Below are 21,110 nucleotides of genomic sequence, written 5' to 3' on the forward strand. Positions count from 1 at the left end.
TGGGCAGCCACTCATTGTGCCCCATGTCAAGACAGCACAGTAATGCTGGGGGGGTTCCACTGCATGAAGCACCTGTGCCTGGCCCAGAGGGCCCCACCCTCAGAAGCATGGGCCATCTGAGGAGACCAGCCATCCAGAAGACAAGTTCCATAGCCCATCCACAGACAGCTGTGGAGATCAGGGGCAAAGAGAGACAAGGATGCCTCGGGAAATAGATGTGGGGTCTGCTTTGCTGATGCATGGAAGGGAGGCCAAACAATTCATATCCTAAGGCACAAACACATCTAAGGTTGGGCCTGAGTCAGAGGGTATAGTAAGGTCATGGGAATGAGAAATTCCTTCACCCCAAAATGTCATTTGCTTTTAGACTGTTGTCATTAGAGAACCCCATGAGAGTCCCATCCAGACAGCCTCATGTGGATGAGAACGAACTGGTATTTAATACCAAAAGATACCTCATTGGGGGCATGCAAATACATCGCGCTCTCCTCCTCCTGCAGCAATGACAGTGGCATGATCCAGAGTTGCCCATTAAGTAAGGTCCCTTTTAGCTACTGGAATCTTCGACCACTCTGTCTGTTTGGTTGACTATCCAGGATTGCTTAATAAGAGAAGAAAGAACACAAATTATTTATCCGCTAACCTCCTCCCCCACTCCATCCCAGCCTCCTGCAATCTGAAATGTAACCATGTCAACATTTTTGCCACCTAAGTGGTCATGGAAACTGACACGCAAACTCCTGTGCTTCCCAAAGCATCTTATACATTGACATGAAATTCTTGGCAGATGTCACTAAACTCCTCTGCTTTTGGTGACAATATTGTTTCCACATTAACTAATGGATTTCAAAAGTGGGGAGGACAGGGGGAATCAGAGGGAACGTGACAGAGATAAAGGATTGGAAATGTGGCATAAATAAAATATGTGCTGGAATGTGCTGTCAAGATTTCATTGCCACTTGTTTGGGAGGAGCCACCCATAACTCACTCCTAGCTGTGCCACTTGCCCCAAATGCACAGTATTAAAAACCTGACAACACTCCCACCCTGGCACAGGCTGAAAATGTGATGAAGCTGACTGGTTGTCTTGTTATCCAACAACGTGATAGGACACCATAAGCAATTTACATCTGCTTTAATATACATCCCTCCTTTTCATTACCACAAACTCCTTCTCGAGGCGGAACGTGCTGCCTCTCAGCCCCTGTGCGTGATGACCTGTTAAAGCTCAGCTCCGCTTTCAGAGCTGGTCAAGTCTGGAGGGATCAAATGTCCCAGCCTTGAGCCTGGGTTTGAGGAGCAAAGGCTGGCCAAAGCGAGGGGCACATGTAGACCCAATGTAAGAAGCTGCCCCTATCTATTGCCCAGCAGGAGGACCACATGGGGGAATGTGAGCCGGAACCCGAATTAGCTCCTTGTCCACTGAGCTGGTAGGAACTGGCTGCAACTCAGTCCATCCAGACCAGCGGTTCTCAAACTGTGGGTCAGGACCCAAAGTGGGTCGCGACCCTGTTTTAATGGGGTCTCCAGGGCTGGTGTTAGATTTACCGGGGCCAAAGCTGAAGCCTGGGGGCTTCAGCCCTGGTTGGCGGGGCTCAGGTTATAGGCACCCTGCCTGGGTCTGAAGCCCCTGAGCTTCGGTTTTGGTCCCCCCACCCGCACTCGAGCGGGCTCAAGCTTTGGTCCCTGCTCCTGGAGTCATGTAGTAATTTTTATTGTCAGAAGGGGGTTGTGGTGCAATGAAGTTTGAGAACCTCTGATCTACACCCTTTTAATCCCATGAGGGATGGATAGGGGAGGGGGAGCCAGGGTCAGAGAGCAGTTAATTTTACAGCTGCAAGAGTGGCCCCTGCTAACCAGGGTGGAGAAGTGACCCTCAACAAGGGACCTCACCTCACTCCTGTCCGGAGGGTGCGGCAGAGGTGCAATGGACTGTGTGCATGTGTCCAAAAAGTGAGATCACTGCAGAGTGTATCTGGCTGCAGAAAGACAGGGGTTATCTCCCAAGGCACCAGCCCGCCAGACGAATCCTGAACAATCTGCTAGCCAGCCCCCTTCCTTCAGAGAACTCTCCTGTACTTCAGAGACATTAAACCGGAGCAGAGGGCGGCTGGGATTCTAACCCCAGTGGATCTCCCCCTTCGGTTAAGGATGGCGCAAAGCCAGGAGATGGTTGAGCTCTCCTTTGGGAAGGAGGCAGATTGGGGAAAGGAGGAATATTTATCCTTTGAGGAACCATCCCAGGCTTTTTTGGCAGCAGTGGGAGGTTCTTCCCCAAACCAGCTTGCTGAGTCCTCGCTGGTACTGGGAGCCTTCTGACTTCTGCTGAGTCATTTACCTCTGGCTTCCTTTCTCCCAGTCTCCTTTCCCCATCTTTATCAGCAGCTAATGAAATAGGCCAGGAGAGACCCAATCCGTACAGTAATTAAATTTACTTAGTGGGTATTCAGCTGGAGTAATGAGAAGTTTAATTCAATGATTAGTTTTTTCTTTCATTAATTAAAAATGGAACAATGGCGCAATTACACTGGGCTGAACTGATTCTTCTCTTAGAGAGATGCTGATGGGAGAGGGAAGTTTGTTCTTTTCTCCTCCCTTAAAAGAAATCTGTTCGGCTCCTCGCAGTCCTGCACCTATCTGGGCCCCTCTCCAAAGACTGCAATAGACCAGGGTGAGTGTGTGTCCGAGTGCATGGCTGATCCGAGGCCAGTGTTATGCAGTGCTGCCTGACCTGGCTGGAGGTGACTCAGCCACAGACAGAGGCAGTTAGAGGAGTGCAAGGAACAGCTCGTGACTGGGGCTGGTTCAGGGCACTCCAGCTTCAGGGAGCACTGGAGGGGACGAGAGCTTTCTCAAGCAGTGGGATCTGCTTAAAAAGATCATGGTGGACTGTAGCTGGGACTGAGGCCTGGTGCTTGGAGTTGTGTGGGACTCTGAAGTGGTGCAAGATAGCAAATGTTGGGGCTGCAGCCTGGTAGGGTGGTCTCTGGGACGATGGAGGGCATCTTGGCTAGCAGAGGGCATCTAGACATGTGGAAGTCATCCCAGAGGGCAGACTAAATAACCCCAGTACAACTGGCCCCTTTGTTGGAAGGATGAACAGAAAGGCCAAGGACCAAAAGGGCCTGGAAGCTGAGTTCCCCTCCCCTCCCTAGAGATGCTCCCTCTTGGTCACAGGTGGGTGTCAGGTCCCTCTGTCAGCCAAGCCCATTCACATGGACTGGATTCAGTTTGGAACAAACCCTGCCAAGGTCTGTAATCCCGGCTGCTGCCTTCCCTCTGGTACGCACATCATTGCCGGCCAACCCTCTAGAATGGCTGGGCTAAGGCTGGGGCTGGGCTAAGCCTGTGGGCCTCTGCCCCACTGACAGCCTCTGCAAGGAAGGGTTAGCAAGGAGGCTGCAGCAAGGCGAGGCATGAAGGCGCTCAGCGGTTCAGGGGTTTGAGGCATTGAAAAGCTGTGGAAAATTGTTTTCCAAAGGGCTCATCTGATGAGACTCAAGGCCTGTGCGCATGTCTTGGCATAGGGCAGGCCCTGCCAGGCTGAGTGCCTTTCTGCATGAGTGCATGCGTGTATGCTGCTAAACCTGAGAGGCCACTTGTTCCTGAACCCGAGGGGGGAACTCAGCTCAGCCCATCAGACTCTTTCATTTTCTCCTTTGCAAACAAATTAGTAGAGCTGCAAGCAATGCTGGAGCTGGGCAGACAGGTGCTTTGCTCTCTGTGTTTCACAGTCTCTCCTCTCCTTAGCCCTCCCTCCTCTCTCTTTCCTTTTTTTTTCTCCACCTCGGCCTTACTTCCTCCATATTCCTCCATTTTCTTTTTCTTCTCTTCCCAGCCTCAATCCTTTTCTTTCCTGGTCTTCGCCATCTCGTTCCCCTCTCTTGAGCTCTCTGGCTCCCATTTAAAAATTCAGGGCCTGACTCAATAACATTAATGCTGCTCTGGAAATATGAATGGGCCTTGAAGGGGCAGGAGATGGTTTTGAGATAAGGAGGGAGTATGAGAATAGCTGCTAAGAATAACCTCTGTGCAGGGGCCTTCCCCCGCTGGTATAGAAGTGGCTTAATGGCTCTCTATCAGCCCAGAGCGGGGAGGGAGAAGGGGATGGGGCCGGGGCCAAGAGTAGGGAGGGAGGAGATGATGAGCCACGAGTAAGGATGGCCAGAGCACGCTTCACTACAGCTCGTCTCTGTGGTGGGTCTGTAGGAAGTTACAAAAGGCAGAGCATGAGATAGAGTCACTCTATGGCTGCTCTAACTTACCCTGAGCTGAGCAAGCCCCCAAAAAACAGAGCGCAGAGGTCTCTTAAAGCCACCTTTGTGCTGCTCCAAGATCATGAGTAGCTGAGAATCGGAGTGATGGATTTCAATGTGGAATAACAGTTAGAGGGATTTTACTTGTATTATTTGGTTGCTAGGCTTGGAATTTGATTGGAAAATAAGTTGTTGGGTTGTTCCCCCTTGGTAATAATTATTTTATCCTGTTCAGGGCTTTTCTGAAACAACTCCCCCCAAAACCAATGAATATCTGCATGCACATTCATCTGAGTGAGCAGCAATCACCTTCTACCCGATCTGCTGTTCCCTGCCGAGCCCTCTGGTAACAGAAATGCGCTGTGCCGCCCCTGAAGTGACTAGGCAGGTGGAGAGGCAGAGAGCAAGGGGATTAATGAAGGGAATTTAAAGCAGTGCATCTGGTTGGTGAGGCCTGTGGGGCTGAGGGCGAGAAAGAGGGGAGGCAGAATTGTGGATGTGCTTGCAGAATTACGCTTGTGCAACAAGTGTTACTTTAAACAGATCAGCATTTCTGAGCTCCCTGGGATAGATAACCAAGGGCTGGGGAAAGGACTGAGGCTTTGAGCAGCTATGAATAAACATATGCGGTGCTTCAGCTGCAATTCTGTGAGGGGCTCACTAATCGGTCTTTGTTCTGTTGGGTTATTTATTTAGACCTCTTGATGGTGCCCCTTAAGGGTCGCTAGTGGGTACTGGCCAGGGGGCTACAGCCTCCGAATTCCAAGTCAGCTGTGCTGTGGGTGGCACAAGCCATCAGTTTGGGTGACAGCTTGGGAATTCGATCAGATCCAAATCCCAGACAGCGGGTCGAAAAGTAAGAGCCTTTATTTTTACTTGTAAACTGCTGAGGAATTTGGCTTTTATCTCCTCCTTTGCTGGTCGTTTGGAAAGGTCCCCCCAGCCTCCTGCCAGGGATAACAAATGGACCTTTTGGAGGACAGAACTTATATCAGGGCTTCTCCTCCCTCTTGGAACTTATTTCTTCTGTAAGATGTTTCTGCCACTTGAGTGCACTTGGATGAAAGGGGAGTCCCTGTGCTACGAGGGAGCCGTCATAGTAGGGAATGGTGTAAACTCTGGGCATTAGGGAGCTGCCAGCTAGAGCAGTCCCAGTCTCTGCCAGCAGGAAGCACGGTAGGAAGGAGTATAGCACGCTGCTGTGTGGGAGCTGCCAACTTTTCAGTTCCACCTGCCACCAGAAAGAGTCAACTAGGGATAATCGTAGGCGCATTGAGTGAGAGGGTTCCGAGCTGCTCCAATCCCAATCTCTCCCAGCAGGTGTCATTGTGGAGAACGGTGTAGGAGTGCTGTGTGGGAGCTCCCAGATAAGAGCATCCATGCATTCTTATTGTACTCCCCGCACATACTCTGTGCGGTTGTAGGAAGTGGCCTTTCAGCAGAAAAGGGATTTGAAATTTGGCCATAAATATTTGGTGTGGGTGGAAGATTGAAATGCAGGTCCCTGTTCACAGTCAGTTTCCCCACTTCTTCTAGAGCTGGATTAAATAAGTAAATAAATACAACTTTTTAGCCCTTTAAAGTCATAGAATTGTAGAAATGAAAAACGTAATAAAGCAGATAAAGAAGTTGTTTCCCAGGTTTTAGTACTTTCCCCAGGCTCCTCCAGATGGAAGACAACCTTACTTTGCTTTTTAAATACAGTTTTGCAGGCCGTGTAGCTATCAAGCGGGCCTTTTGGTTTATGCTGGATTTTACTTTAGGGTTATTATAGTATTTCTGGAGTCATTATGATATGCACCCGAAAGCATCTCTGTACTCTGTACTGGAATGAGACCACATAAGTTTCCATGCCCATTTGTACAATAATGCACTAAAGAGGCCTGTTGAGTGAATGATTTGAGCTGTAAAATTTCCCCTGGTTCCATATTTTAAAACTTTGCTAATTATATATGAGTTCATAAAGAAGCCAAGTCAATAATATGCCTGTAAAGAAACTCATTCAGTGTATATGTGCACAATACATTCTGTCAGCTTGGAGAAATATTCATTTAGCTCTATCACAAATTTCCTATGTGACACTGAACAAGTTACTTCCCCTCTTCGTGCCTCAGTTTCCCCATCTGTAAAATGGGGGTAGTCCTTCTTTCTCTTATGGAAAAGTACCGTCTGCCCAAGGTATCTTCAAAATCATCCATTTTGGATGCCTCAATTTTGGGATGTCTGATTTTGAGACGCAAGTCAAATGACACAATGTAATGAACCCCCACGACCCCATTTGAAGTCAACAGGAGCTGCAGGAATAGGTGCTGGAGCACCCCCTGGCTTAGAATCATAGAATATCAGGGTTGGAAGGGACCTCAGGAGGTCATCTAGTCCAACCCCCTGCTCAAAGCAGGACCAATCCCCAACTAAATCATCCCAGCCAGGGCTTTGTCAAGCCTGACCTTAAAAACTTCTAAGGAAAGAGATTCCACCACCTCTCTAGGTAACGCATTCCAGTGTTTCACCTCTCTCCTAAAAAGTTTTTCCTAATATCCAACCTAAACCTCCCCCTCTGCAACTTGAGACCATTACTCCTTGTTCTGTCATCTGCTACCACTGAGAACAGTCTAGATCCATCCTCTTTGGAACCCCTTTCAGGTAGTTGAAAGCAGCTATCAAATCCCCTCTCATTCTTCTCTTCCGCAGACTAAACAATCCCAGTTCCCTCAGCCTCTCCTCATAAGTCATGTGTACCAGTCCCCTAATAATTTTTGTTGCCTTCCGCTGGACGTTTTCCAATTTTTCCACATCCTTCTTGTAGTGTGGGGCCCAAAACTGGAAACAGTACTCCAGATGAGGTCTCACTAATGTCGAATAGAGGGGAACAATCACGTCCCTCTATCTGCTGGCAATGCCCCTACTTATACATCCCAAAATGCCATTGGCCTTCTTGGCAACAACAGCACACGGTTGACTCATATCCAGCTTCTCATCCACTGTAATCCCCAGGTCCTTTTCTGCAGAACTGCTGTCTAGCCATTTGGTCCCTAGTCTGTAGCGGTGCATGGGATTCTTCTGTCCTAAGTGCAGGATGCTGCACTTGTCCTTGTTGAACCTCATCAGATTTCTTTTGGCCCAATCCTCTAATTTGTCTAGGGCCCTCTGTATCCTATCCCTACCCTCCAGTGTATTTACCTCTCCTCCCAGTTTAGTGTCATCTGCAAACTTGCTGAGGGTGCAATCCACACCATCCTCCAGATCATTTATGAAGATATTGAACAAAACCGACCCGAGGACCGACCCTTGGGGCACTCCACTTGATACCAGCTGCCAACTAGACATGGAGCCATTGATCACTACCCGTTGAGCCCGACAATCTAGCCAACTTTCTATCCACCTTATAGTCCATTCATCCAGTCCATGCTTCTTTAACTTGCTGGCAAGAATACTGTGGGAGACCGTGTCAAAAGCTTTGCTAAAGTCAAGGAACAACACATCCACTGCTTTCCCCTCATCCACAGAGCCAGTTATCTCATCATAGAAGGCAATTAGATTAGTCAGGCATGACTTGCCCTTGGTGAATCCATGCTGACTGTTCCTGATCACTTTCCTCTCCTCTAAGTGCTTCAGAATTGATTCCTTGAGGACCTGCTCCATGATTTTTCCAGGGACTGAGGTGAGGCTGACTGGCCTGTAGTTCCCAGGATCCTCCTCCTTCCCTTTTTTAAAGATGGGCACTACATTAGCCTTTTTCCAGTTGTCCGGGACTTCCCCCGATTGCCATGAGTTTTCAAAGATAATGGCCAATGGCTCTGCAATCACATCCGCCAACTCCTTTAGCACTCTCGGATGCAGCGTATCCGGCCTCATGGACTTGTGCTCATCCAGCTTTTCTAAATAGTCCCGAACCACTTCTTTCTCCACAGAGGGCTGGTCACTCCTCCCCATGCTGTGCTGCCCAGTGCAGCAGTCTGGGAGCTGACCTTGTTCGTGAAGAGAGAGGCAAAAAAAGCATTGAGTACATTAGCTTTTTCCACATCCTCTGTCACTAGGTTGCCTCCCTCATTCAGTAAGGGGCCCACACTTTCCTTGACTTTCTTCTTGTTGCTAACATACCTGAAGAAACCCTTCTTGTTACTCTTAACATCTCTTGCTAGCTGCAACTCCAGGTGTGATTTGGCCTTCCTGATTTCACTCCTGCATGCCTGAGCAATATTTTGATACTCTTCCCTGGTCATTTGTCCAATCTTCCACTTCTTGTAAGCTTCTTTTTTGTGTTTAAGATCAGCAAGGATTTCACTGTTAAGCCAAGCTGGTCGCCTGCCATATTTACTATTCTTTCTACACATTGGGATGGTCTGTCCCTGTAACCTCAATAAGGATTCTTTAAAATACATCCAGCTCTCCTGGACTCCTGGAGTGGTTTCCACCATATACAGGGTTCAATGGCTCTCAGCACCCCCACTATACAAATTGTTACAACATGCTGGCTGCAGGCGCTCAGCCCCTTTGAGAATCAGGCCCATCTTGGTTCAACTTGTGACCTCTAATCTGAGATATCCAAGATGATTCTATGATTCTATGATATGCCACTCTTGAAAATGTAGGCCTTACTGACGTGGGGGCTCAAATCATCATTTTGAGTTCAGTGGAGCTGCATCAATCACACCAGTTCAGGATCTAGTGCTCTGTCATCTTGCGAGGTTTCACTCATCAATGTTTGTGTTTCATTTTTAGATACTGGGGTAGACAGTGCTAAAGAAGAGGAAAGCACTGTTGTTAGATAGAGAGCACAGGAAGGTTTCTCTTCCTTTCTTTCTTAATAGTAAATGAAAAGACTAAAAAGGCAAAACAAACCCACCCACACTCATACAAACTACCTTATACAAACATTTATGGGCTGTGGAAACCTAGGAAATAGAAATTGACATTGGGATCATCCTCTGCCAATGGGTTTCTTCTCCCGCTGTGAACTTTAAGTACCCTGTGCTGAACAGAATGGGTATCACTTCCTTTTACTGCTGCAATGTCCACCAATCCTACATACTCAGGCATTACAGCTTCTCGAGGCCTCTGTCAGGGAGTCCTTGACCTTCACCCCCATCCTGTTTGCGCTGTACGACTCTAGGCACCAGTGGGCTGAGTGGAGAGAGCTAGAAACTTGGACCTGCTATGCTTCATCCAGACTCAGAACGTGATTTGAACGTCACTTGGGATGTGTGTTTGAATGGAGATACAATTCCATTATGCAGAGGAGAGAATTAAGTTGTATGTCTCTCTTGTGGGGAAGAAGATACAATGGCTTTTGCTGTTTTTGTTATGCAAACATACTAATGTATGTTGTGCAACATTTTGCATTTATTACCTGCCATCCTGGAGACTGTGGAGAGCTTCTCAGCTTCAGTTTTGGTTGCTAATTTTGTGTTATTGCATCCTGGCATTTATTTAAATCCAGGGAGCACTTGGTATTGAGTAAAGTGTGAGAGTGGGTTCTGTATGTGTTATTGAAAGATGCTTCCTGTTTGGAGAGCTCTAAAGAGACAGCTACCCCTGTCCTCACTTACAGACATGCCTTAGCTAATACAGGATTGATAAAGGGCCAGCGCCTCTGGTAAGAAGATTGCCGCCTCTCTGCTGAGGTTCAGAAGGCGGTCAGTTCAGTCTGCTGCGTCTTGCTAGAATTCCCAAGCTAAGCATGCTCAGGAATGGTCAATGTTTGGCAAGCTACTAGGAGATCTCCATGTGTAAGAGGGGGAATGGTCCCGCTATTGTTGGGAATTTTCTTGGCTTAGACATTACCCTGGTGAAATGGGCTAGCGAAAGGATCTGAGTCCTTGCTCCCACTCCCTTTACTCAGAGGCCTGCCTGACCTTGAGGGCTCCCCTTCCACGCTCCTGTGTGACAGAGGCCTTGAAACCCCAACAAGGCTGGGCCCAGGAGTCCTGGGGGCTCAACCCCCAACCTTGCCATGGTCACTTAGGGCAATAGCTAGGGTGTCCCCACTCCGGGGTACTCTCTCCGCACTGGACACTTTCCTGACCCACTGATCATTATATACAGTTCAAAGCAAATACAATATATTAAACAGCAATCAATTTTAAAAAATAACGGAAAATGGGAACGGTAAAAGGAAAACACATCACCCGCTCTGCGGCACGGGGACATCACAACCAGTGTCTCTGGAATGTCAGGGTAGTTCACAGCCTGTTCCTCACAAGTCCCAGGCCTCCTACCCAGGCCTTGGCTGTGCTGCAGGGTTGCCCTGGGTTGGACACTCACTCTGGCAGGGGCCAAACACCTTCAGACTCTAGGTGGCAGGACCCTTCCCCCCAGTGTCACCATCCACCCACCGTCAGGGTTATGATTCCCCCCAAGTCTGGCCTACAAGGCCTCTTGGCTGGGGGAATCTCCCTGCGCTGGGCCTGCTGCCCAGGGTCCCCCTCGCTCTCCCCAGCTGCTTATCACACCCGACTCTGGACTGCTTCAGCCCCAGCTCCAGCTCCACTCTGCCTCAGCACGGCTGCTGCTCTGCCTCCAACTCCCTGGGCTGCTTCTCTGGCCTCTCTGGTTCAGGCTGCTGCAGCTCTCCTCCCAGCACAGGTCTGCTCCCTGGGCTGCTTCTGTGACTCTGCTCCCAGCACGGATCTGCTCCCCCTGGGCTGCTTCTCTGATTCTCTCTGGATCTGGCACAGCTCTGCCCCTCAGCTCAGCTCGGGCCCCTGCTTTCTCCTTAGCTCAGCCCCACTCTGTCTGGCCCAGGCAATTCCAGGTCACACCAAGGACGGGACCCCTCTGGCCTGCTGCCTACCTGATTAGCCTGCCCGCCCTGTCAGTCAGGCTGACCTGGAGCATTGGCCTCTCCCCATTGTTCCTGGGGACTGTTAGTCTCAGGGTCCTGATTTCACATTGACCCTTCTCCTTTCTTTGGTAATGGGAGCAAGCCAACCAAAAGCCCCCACTAAGTTTTAGTAAGGGGACAATAGTCCCCTTACACATGCAGGGCATAGGATGCTGCAAGATTGATCGGGAAGTCTCTCTTTCTGACCTTTCCATTCCTTGTCCTTGGATTCAGCACTGATGTAAGGAAGTTAAATCCTAGTGAGGAAAATAGAAAGGAGCATAAAGTCTGGCAAATGAAATAGAAAAATATAATTAGGAAGGCCAAAAAAGAATTTGAAGAACAGCTAGCCAAAGACTCAAAAAGTAATAGCAAAAAAATTTTTAAAAACATCAGAAGCAGGAATCCTGCTAAACAACCAGTGGGGCCACTGGACGATCGAGATGCTAAAGGAGCAAAGTGCTGAGCAGAAGGGATGTCATTACGGAGAAACTAAATGAATTCTTTGCATTGGTCTTCATGGCTGAGGACGTGAGAGAGATTCCCATGGGCCTTCTTTTTAGGTGGCAAATCTGAGGAACTGCCCCAGATTGAGGTGTCATTAGAAGAGGTTTTGGAACAAATTGATAAACTAAACAGTAATAAGTCACGAGGACCAGATGGTATTCACCCAAGAATTCTGAAGGAATTCAAATATGAAATTGCAGAATTACTAATTGTAGTCTGTAACCTATCATTTAAATCAGCTTCTGTACTAAATAACTGGAGGATAGCTAATGTGATGCCAATTTTTAAAAAGGGCTCCAGAGGTGAACAATTACAGGCTGGTGAGCCTGACTTCAGTACTGGGAAAACTGGTTGAAACTATAGTAAAAACAAAATTGTCAGACACATAGATGAACATAATTTGTTGGAGAAGAGTCAACATGGTTTATGTAAAGGGAAATCATGCCTCACAAATCTACTAGAATACTTTGAAGGGGTCAACAAGCATGTGGACAAAGGGCATACAGTGTACTGAGATTTTCAAAAAGCTTTTGACTAGGTCCCTCATCAAAGGTTCTTAAGCAAAGTAAGCTGTCATGGGATAAGAGGGAAGGTCCTCTCATGGATTTATAACTGGTTAAAAGATAGGAAACAAAGGGCAGGAATAAATAGTCCGTTTTCAAAATGGAGAGAGGTAAATAGTGGTGTCCCCCAGGGGTCTGTACTGGGCCCAGTCCTATTCAACATATTCATAAATTATCTGGAAAAAGGGATAAACAGTGAGGTGGCAAAATTTACAGATGGTACAAAATTGCTCAAGAAAGTTAAGTGCCAGGCAGACTGTGAAGAGCTACAAAAGGATCTCTCAAAACTGGGTGACTGGGCAACAAAATGGCAGATGAAATTCAGTGTTGATAAATGCAAAGTCATGCACATTGGAAAACATAATCCCAACTATACATATAAAATGATGGGGTCTAAATTAGTTGTTACCACTCAAGAAAAAGATCTTGGAGTCATTGTGGATAGCTCTCTGAAAACATCCACTTAATGTGCAGCGGCAATCAAAAAAGTGAGCAGAATGTTGGGAAACATTAAGAAAAGAATGAATAATAAGACAGAAAATATCATATTGCCTCTATATAAATCCATGGTACCCCCACATCTTGAATACTGTGTGCGGATGTGGTCGCCCCATCTCAAAAAAGGTATCTTGGAATTGGAAAAGGTTCAGAAAAGGGCAACAAAAATGATTAGGGGTATGGAATGGCTGCCGTATAAGGAGATATTAATGAGACTGGGCCTTGTCAGCTTGGAAAAGAGACAACTAAGGGGGGGATATGATTGAGGGCTATAAAATCATGACTGGTGTGAAGAAAGTAAATAAGGAAGTGTTATTTACTCCTCATAACATAAGAACTAGGGGTCACCAAACGAAATTAATAGATAACAGGTTTAAAACAAACAAAAAGAAGTATTTTTTCACACAATGCACAGTCAACCTGTAGAACTCCTTGCCAGAGGATGTTGTGAAGGCCAAGACTATAACAGGGTTCAAAAAAGAACTAGATAAGTTCATGGAGGATAGGACCATCAACAACCATTAGCCAGGATGGACAGGAAATGGTATCCCTAGCCTCTGTTTGCCAGAAGCTGGGAATGGGCGATAGGGGATGGATCACTTGGTAATTACCCATTCTGTTCATTCTCTCTGGGGCACCTGGCATTGGTCGGAAGACAGTGTACTGAGCTAGATGGACCTTTGGTCTGACCTGCATGGCTGTTCTTATGTTCTTATGACAGTCCTGGGAACTGAAGTGCCATGGTACAGCACCGGCAGTGACACTGCAGTCTTGCCTTTGAGCTGAGAGGGGAGTTTAGTGTCCAGGCCCATCTACTGTACTTCTTGGTCTCACTCTGCTGAGGCTGGCAGCAGTGTTGTGGACATGTGCCCTCTAGGAACTGTGCTGATGGCTCTGTGCGCTAACAGCCCACACGGCCAGCATCAGATGCTCCTGACATTTGGTCTCTACCGACCCGGGCTGGATTTGAGCCCATTCCCCAGTGGTGAGTGGCTTTGGCTGCATCTCATCAGTGTTCTGAGCCATATGGTCCCATGTCCAACCTCCGTGGGTTTTTCCAAACACCTCCGTCTGTCACTGACCACTTTAAAGGGAAAGACTCCTTCTCGGCTCACCACTGCTATCAATGACCATGTACAGTCTCAGGACCCTAGCCTGGGCGGCACAGCACACCCCCAACTCCTACTGGTGCTGGAGAACATATCAACACAAGCTTCCAAAGGAGGCTCTCCCCTCAGCTCCTTTGCACTAAGAGGCTTCCCAAGAGTTATCCAGTTGCGTCCTGGCGCCGGAGAGCCACCGCCGAATGCTTTTAATCTCAATTCTCCAAACTCTGCTAAGCTCACAAGCCTGATGCAAAGATGCTTTTTGATGAGCTGGAAGGGCCGTGTCCTCCCTGACTGTGCCCATGACACTGAGCAATTAAAATACAAGCTATAATTGGAGAGAAAAAGGGAGGGAAACAACATCCTTGTGCACAGTCATTTACTGGACTGGAACTGCCGATGTCACGCAGGCCATAATCTTTGCTCTTAGTTGGACCCAGACCAAGAAGTTCCAGGCTGAGTTCACTGAAGGGTCATTGTTACACTGCTCCTGGCTTTGTCAGTGCGCTGAGCCTGCTGGCTGCTCACTTTCCAGATTCTGTCTGTCCATCCATCCATCATTTGCTCCTGCCCCCGGCCCCTTGACAATGCTCCTTTGGGACAGAAGGGCAGGAACAGCCCCACAGAACACCCGCAGAGTAAGGCAGCTCCCTTGCTGGCACAGAATTAGAGGAATGGGGGAATACAGAACATGGGGTATGTTGGGAATAGGGAAGGGATGGGAGTGGTGGTCACCAGTGCTGCTGCACCCTGACCATTCTCTGTGCCATAGGGGACCAGGGAAGTGGGACATAAGTTAGGGCAGTCATGAAGCTTCCCTGAATTACACCAGCAGCTGGGCAGGCCTGTGGCATGAAGGTGGCTTGAAACAGCTGTGTCCCCACCTCTGCCTGCCTTGCATTGCAGTACCGAGCACAGGCACAGAGTAACAGGATCAGGCCCATGGTACATTACACTCCTTAACTGCAAAGCTCTTCCTCTTGGGTTCGGTTTAACAGCAGCCATTAGGCAGCAAAGATGAGGCCTGGCTCCCATTTGTGTATCTGGGAGCTTAACGTCTCCGCTTCAGGCTGAAGGGGAAACTGCACAGAGAAATCCACAGGCGAGAGGAAATGCAGGGCATTGTAGGCTCTGGGCGAGCTGCCCCTGGGGTGGGGCAGGCAGGCTGTGCAAGATGGCATCCTGGTCGGAGTGAAAGAAGGGGCTCTGTGCTGGACTGGCTATGCAGCTCCCCCACTCCTCCCTTTCCTCCTCCCTGTCCCATACTTTCCTTTGGATTCCCTTTTCTTGGCAACTTCTCCCATCAGCAATATTTTCTTCCTTCCTCTCATTTTCCCCCATTCTCACCTCCCTTCTTTAGGACTCTTCCACTCCCCAGTTTTGCACCTTCCTTCCTGAATCTTTCTCTTTCCATCACTCTCTCCTTCCTCCTTTCTTCCCACCTCTCTCTCTTTCATTTCCCCTAGCCTGCCTTTCAAAAGGAAAAAACCCAGACAGGAACTGAACCAGCCCAATTTAGCACTGCTGGGGTTGAAAGTTTATCATCTGTGATCGAAGTATCTGCACTGAGGCCTTGATGTGCCACCTGTGTGCGATTTTGAATTCGAGTTTGCATGCTCCCTGCGACTCATGTAGGTTCGCACAAGCTGTGTTTCAATTTATATCTCTGTCTCTCTATATTTTTAAAGCCGCAGCTAATATTGATTTAGTAACTCAAGTGTTGGAATTTCATCATGCCAGGGAGAATGCATCAAATAAGACACAGTAGTTGTTTAACTCCAAATGTAGGTCCTGGTCTATGGGGTGTATTTTGCTTTAAGAACTGATTTGGGGGAAGATAGATACTGAAGGACATTTGCATTGGGGTGATGGTCGGGGTTGAGAAGAAGCACTGAAGTTATGAGTAGGCTTTCCCCAAGTTCCCTGAGAGTATCCTCTCTGCTCCCCAAGCCCTTTCCTTGGTGGCCCCATCAGCCCTGTTTCATTCAGTACTTTACACAGCTCACACAAGAAGTGTGGTCTGGGCATAGCCTTGGAGACTCCTAGAGCAGCGTGTGCACTGGAGCACAGCTTGGAAAGCATTCCTACCAGTGCCAAGCGAACCCCAAATGTTTGGATGTTTCAGTTGTTTATTAGGGAAGCCCCCAAAGTAAGATGTTTAGCTACACCTCTCAGGGCTGCAGACCTGAGCTTGGAGTCTTGCACCAACAAACTTCCTTAGGAGACCGCAGATAACTGCTGACTCTGGTCAGGCTTCACATGCACTTTTCTCAGGAGCTTTAGCCTTCCTAGGGCTGGGATTGGAAGAAGGAAGGGCAGGAGCAAGTGCACAGAAGCATCACAGATAGGCTGGGCCCATCTGCCCTTAAAGGAGCCAGTCCCATCTGTGGCATAGTTAGGTCACCTCCCCAGGTGGGGCAAATGAAGGTCATGTGACCCAAACAGGCCTTCTGGGGAAGAGATAAGAGCAGAGGCCTGTGGCAGAGCTTGGGGAAGTTTGGGTAAGAAGTATCAGGGTGGCAGGTTATAGAGCAGGGAGACAGACCCTCAGACAGGATGGGCCTGGTCCAGCCAGAGATAGGGGAGAAGACTCTTAGTTCTGTTTGTTTAGGGCTTCTAGGGGAGAGACATCCTTGAGTTCTGTGCTTGAAAAGCTTTGTTGTCCGCTTGTGTGAGCTGGCGGAGGGAAAGTCAAAAGGACTGGGGCAAAGAGTTTATTGAGGAGCCCTGAGAAAGGGAAACTGAGGTAGCGTTGCTGCAGAGCCCCCCCATGCCGGGAGGCAGCACTCTGGCCGTGGCTGCCGTGTTAGAACAAGAAATAATCTTTAGAAATATGTATCTGAATGCTTATACAAAAGGTATCAAGACTAGTTTGGTTAGGAGTGAATTTGGGACAGAATTTCAAGTTGGATCATACTGGCTCCAAAGCAGTTTGCTCTGCAAGCTCTATCTCTAAAGCACATAGGAGAGCGGAGCCCAGAATGCAGGATAATGCCCTCCCCTTACCAGAGTTTCCTGGGTTCTTGGCTCTCAACCAGAGCTTTATACCCCCCCCCCCCCGAACCCTGTGTGCTTTGTCTGTAGCAAAGTATCCAGCTTTGTGTCTGGGGATCTCCAGTGATTCCAGTTCCTGGGTTTCATGCCAGCCTTTTACCTGGTGTTGTCACCTGGATTCATGCCCCTCCCCTGGAACTTAGTGCTCAAGCAAACTCAAAATCACAAAGCCACACTCAAGGGAAGCCCCTGAGTTTAACCTGGTTTAGGTGCTAACTCACAAATTAGCCCTTGTTCTCTGGGATGGTTTGAGGGGCATGGGGAGCACTGGGTGAACTGAGCTGCCTTGTGTCTGTAATGACACTTATAGGCAGAAAGAAAAGGAGGACTTGTGGCACCTTAGAGACTAACCAATTTATTTGAGCATAAGCTTTTGTGAGCTTTATGCATCCGATGAAGTGAGCTGTAGCTCACGGAAGCTTATGCTCAGATAAATTGGTTAGTCTCTAAGGTGCCACAAGTACTCCTTTTCTTCATGGGGAGATAGTTTTACTTTGTGTAATAACCCATCCACCCCCCACTGTTCCTCAGATGTTCTTGTCAACTGCTGGAAATGGCCCACCTTGATTATCACTAAAGGTGTGTCGGTCGTCGTCCCTCCCCCCCGCACTCCTGCTGGTAATAGCTCACCTTAAGTGATCACCCTCATTAGAGTGTGTATGGTAACACCCATTGTTTCATGTTCTCTATGTATATAAATCTCCCCACTGTATTTTCCACTGAATGCATCTGATGAAGTGAATTGTAGCTCACGAAAGCTTATGTCCAAATAAATTTGTTAGTCTCTAAGGTGCCACAAGTACTCCTTTTCTTTTTGCAAATACAGACTAACACGGCTGCTACTCTGAAACTTATAGGCAAGCAAGTTTCACGTGGTCATATTTTGGGATTTTGCAAAGCTCCCTAGCACTGTTTGCAAGAGGGGGGACTCCCCTTATGCCATGACTATCTGAGCAGGGAGGATACCCTGGTTGCTCCAGTGTTTTCTATGGGAAATGTTGTTTCCAAGAGGATTCACACATGCTCAAGGTCCTTACAGGAAGGACAGTTCTTAGTGTTTAAATACAGTGAAACTTGGGCAAGAAATCGCCCTTATTGCACAATTGCATATTTTAAGAGCCCACCCCAAAGTATGCTGGGCCAAACCTGCCCTAGGTGTAACTCCACAGGGGAGGTGACTTTACCCCACTAAGTACTATTCTGCTCCACCTGGATTAGGAAATTACTTCTATTAAGTAACTGCTTCTGGTTGGTCTTTGGAGTGGTCACTTAAGACAGCCTCAGCTGTAATATATTTGCCATTTTTCTTCTCACTCAGCTCCCTGATCCTGTCTTTCTGTGTCCCTGTTTTTCTTCCCATACAGCCCTATTTACAGCATTCAGATATCAGCCTGGGTGAGGCTTATGCTCAGTTCAGCTCATTTTTGATGAGGGGAGGAGAAAGTTATTTGAAACCTGTTTAACTTTCCTGGTGCTTAATTTCGCAGTCTAATTTCCCTTTAACAGCAGAAGCCAAGTGTCTCTCTCTCTCTTCTGTTAAATGCAATGCAAGCTCTGATTGTGATATCATTTCCTTCTCAGTGCATGACTGGAAAGCAAAGGAGAGGACTACGTCCATTGAGCTTCTGGCAGCCAATTGGCCTGCATCCTGACACCATCTGACTTGGGTATGTGTGGGTTTTTCCCCATGACATGGGGGTTTGATGCTATTGTGTTGCAGAATGTATAACGCTCAATGATCTGTTGCTAGACACAAACATGGGCTTGTCTGTGTTGCTGTAAGATGGGCAGAAATTCCTTCCTGCTATAGTCTGCCATCAGTCCCCAATTACTTGCGTGTTGAGGAAATGTAGAGTTCTTCAGGAGGAATGCAGAAAATTCCATTCTTTTGGCTGAGGGTGGGAAGCTGCTCCTCATATATTTCACCATAAGTGGGGGTATCTGGGAAGTTGGCGTCATGCTTAGTTGGGATGGATCTCCAATGTGTCTGATATTTGGACAACTCCTTGAAAAATACCATCATTACAATCTGGTTAGATTGCATATTGGGGGAAACTTTCTAATGATAAGGATAGTTAAGCACCGGAACAGGTTCCCTAGGGAGGTTGTAGAATCCCCATCACTGGAGGTTTTTAACAACAGGTTAGACAAACATCTGTCAGGAATGATCTAGGTGTACTTAATCCTGCCTCAGAGAGCTGGACTAGATGATCTCTTGACGTTCTTTCCAGCCCTACATTTTTATGATTCTGTCCTATCACCTGTAGGATATTCCTCCATCATTAAACAAGATTGGTTCTCTATAAGGTCTATATTATGCCGATCACAGAAACGGCTGCCCGCTGCCTGAGCTAAGTGTAGATCCCCCCTCCACTGTAATGCAGGGGATGTTGGCCAGACAAGCTCTTAATTCTGTCTGAGGGCAAGCAACAGTGACCTCAAACGACTGTGCTTTGTGAGATGTCTCTATTACAGTCACACGACATCGTGACGACTCAGCCTGCTTCCCAGCTTTCTCTCTAGGACAGTCGAAAGAGACAGGAGCAGGTTTTGGCTTGTACTATACATACAAGATCCTAGACTAAAATCTGTGAACTGTCAGTTTGATATAGGCAATGCGTGAGACAGCAAACATCAGAGCTGACTGGGTCTAGGCAATTTCCCAGCACGACAGTCCTCTGGAGAGAACAAAGAGATGGTTCAATGCAGAATGGAATTTAGTTTCCTAATGGGGAAAAAAAAAATCAGGATGATTCAGGCATCTCTTTACATCGAGCTGGGGAAAACCATAATTCAGGTTGGATCTGCCCTAATCTGAGGTGAGCTGGTGGGAAGCGCTCTGATCTGTGGCTGCTTTCGAAGGCAGAGCTGTATCTGTACCATGGGTTAGCCAGTGAGGAACCATCTGCTCAGGCCTGCTTCAGAAGGGGAACTGTGTTGCTAATCTGGGGCTGGCTGGCAGGCAGTGTCCTTCCCCAGGCCTGTTTTAGAAAGGAGGGAACATGAACAATGAACTGGTGCTGGCTGTCAGGTTTGTCACACGTTTGGGGTTTTTTTCCTTCTTACCCCATATTCTTTGCTCAGACCAAAGGGCAGGATTCATGGATCCGCTCACTGCAGGCAAAATGGGGACACATCCAAGGACTCCTCGTGCCCCACCGTGCACTCATGTGGATGGCTCCACGCTGTCTTTGAGGTTTCCTTTATCATCATCTATACCATGGTAGCATCTAGAGTCCAGGTGCTGTACAAGCACATAGAAAGGGACAGTCCCTGCCAAGAAAGAGCCTAAAGAGAGGAGATAAAGGGAATATTATCAACCATATTCTACAGAGGAGGAAAATGAAGGACAGGTGTCTGGGGTTTTCAGTGGGAGCTGGGGAGCTAACATCTTGGCAAACCCCAGTCATACAGATGAAGTGATTTACCCAAGGTTTGTGGTAGAGTTGGGAATTGAACACAAATGTTCATGTCCCAGTCGAGAGCCTTACCCACAAGGCCATGCTTCCACCCTATTACTGTGTGCTCTGCTTCCTCTCTAAATGGACTAAGATGTGACACGTGGCCTGGACTGACCTAAAGCAGGGGGTTGCACTCCGTGTGTGTGGGTGAGCTGGCAGATATATATCTGTGTGTGGCTCCTTCAGAGTACTGGGTGGGGAAGCCTGGGCATGCAGGGAGATGGTTACCTGTCTGGACAGGGGAAACAAAAGCCCCTTGGCTGTGTTGGTGACCATCTTTGTGGCACAGGGCAGGGACTGACCAATGTGGCCTTGCTCAGTTTCTGGTCCCTGGGGTGCTCTTTTCTACATTAAACCTGTCCTATGGCTCGGAGCTGCAAACTATATTCAGCATCAACATGCTGGGATGAAGAGAAATGATCAGTCGTCACCCTCGCACTTCATCATTATGATAACGTTAACAGAAGGCTGATTACTGGGATCATTTGTCAGCAGGCACATGTGTCTACCAATCCCGGATCGCAACAAGGTGTGCCACTACCTTGGTGTCATGCTGAATGTTTAAGGGGAACTCCACAATGGGAGGGGTTGGGGGAGAGGGTGACTATCCATCCATCAGTACTGAATGAACAAAACATGCAGATGAACCAGCATGTAGAGGACTTGGGTTGACGTACGGCAGTCATCATATTTTATCATACTGGTGATTTAGGATTTGGAGCACCAACAGAGCCCTGCTCTGGTAGAGCCCTTTGGCTGCTCAAGGTTGTAAGCTACTGTATCGAGATGCACTGTCTCTTCAGATTAAGGATGGAGATGCACACTGCAGAGAAGCCCACAGA

General features: G+C 48.0%; 1 protein-coding gene across 3 annotated transcripts in view; it reads left to right on the top strand.

The window, feature by feature from the left end:
* Window positions 1–21,110, top strand: part of LINGO1 (leucine rich repeat and Ig domain containing 1) — a 462,557-nt gene that overhangs the window by 287,565 nt on the left and 153,882 nt on the right. For all 3 annotated transcript variants that reach the window (XR_012153954.2, XM_073303476.2, XM_073303473.2), the window contains exon 5: window positions 18,389–18,474. The gene's annotated coding sequence lies outside the window, so the exon portion shown is untranslated. The remainder of the gene's footprint in view (window positions 1–18,388; window positions 18,475–21,110) is intronic.

This window comes from Lepidochelys kempii, chromosome 10 (assembly GCF_965140285.1).
Source record: "Lepidochelys kempii isolate rLepKem1 chromosome 10, rLepKem1.hap1, whole genome shotgun sequence".
In the NCBI taxonomy this organism is placed as follows: Eukaryota; Metazoa; Chordata; order Testudines; family Cheloniidae; genus Lepidochelys; species Lepidochelys kempii.